At 30.3% G+C, this 1,295-nt stretch overlaps 1 non-coding gene across 1 annotated transcript; it reads right to left on the reverse strand.

The window, feature by feature from the left end:
• Positions 1 to 898: 898 nt before the first annotated feature.
• MIR4344 (microRNA MIR4344) lies at positions 899 to 1,017 on the reverse strand. The gene has a single exon (NR_048663.1). It is a non-coding gene; the product is annotated as a microRNA MIR4344 (primary transcript).
• Between the last annotated feature and the right edge of the window lie 278 nt (positions 1,018 to 1,295).

Consider the following 1,295-nt stretch of genomic DNA (forward strand, 5'->3'; position numbering starts at 1 on the left):
TTGATACAGCATGCAAGGTGAATGAAGCTATGCAGTCAGCCTTCTCTGTGCATTTATTATTATGTGATTAATAATGGGAATATCCTAGTATATAATCAGAGAGCTTTTGAGAGAATCAAGTGAATTTCATTTTCTCCAGCAATGCAGTCAACATATTTCTTATAATATTATTTCTTTAACCTTGGATTTTGTACATAATTTGTTTTTGTCGTATGTGCTAGCTGATATTTCATATGATTGTATATATTCTCGGTATAAAATGTATTAGCTTGGTGTGCATATGGAATATCCAGGGGCAGGGACAAGTTCAAACACAAGGGTTTGGAGCTGGGCTTAATATAGGTCCTGATACAAGGGGATGGGTATACATGTTTAATTGTGTTCTGCATTTTCTATACTATCCTCAAAGTTTGAGACATAATAGAAAGACATGAATAACCATTTCCTACCATCTCAAAAACAAAATTGTTAGCAAGTGTCCCAAGTCTACGAATTGGGTCCCCTCCCTAGATACTTGGGTTGGATATATTATGGTACATAGGTCAATAGTAGTCAACTGAACGTGTTAAAAGAAAAAGGTTCACTTAATCTAGACTATTTTTATTTTTACTAATCGGTTCCTGATTAAAATATATCTCAAGTAAAAAAAAATAATTTATTGTAATTAATATTAAAATTTAATTTAATAATTAATATTTAAATGATAGATTTAATACAAATAATACATAAATCTCTTATTTTTATTTAATCTATCATTTAAATATTTATTTATTAAATAAATTTTACCATTAATATTAATTATAATCATGTTAATATATATTATTTTTAATTATTTATATTTTTTCTGAAGGGATATCAACCAGAAAAAATATAAATAATTAAAAATAATATTCAATTCAAAAACGGTGCTTACATCAGCAACGTCTTTGAAAGTACGCATTTTAAGACGGTGCTTATATCAGCAACGTCTTAGAATGTCTACTTTCAAAGACGTTGTTGAGGTAAGCACTGTCTTAAAATGTGTACTTTCAAAGACGTGATTACCTCAGCAACATCTTTGAAAGTAGCATTCAAAGACGGTGCTTACTTCAATAACGTCTTAGAATGTCTAGACGTTGCTGAGGTAAGCACTGTCTTTGAAAGTTGCTCATTTTCAAAGACGGTGTTTTGGGACCCGTCGTTGTATCCCCTATTTGACCGTCGTAGAATCGCTTTTTTTTAGTAGTGTTTATGTGTTTTATGGTTTCAATATGTAAGACTATACGTGTACGCATTGTATGTCACCTTTTATATTT

The sequence above is a fragment of the Glycine max genome, chromosome 18 (assembly GCF_000004515.6).
Source record: "Glycine max cultivar Williams 82 chromosome 18, Glycine_max_v4.0, whole genome shotgun sequence".
Taxonomy (NCBI): domain Eukaryota; kingdom Viridiplantae; phylum Streptophyta; class Magnoliopsida; order Fabales; family Fabaceae; genus Glycine; species Glycine max.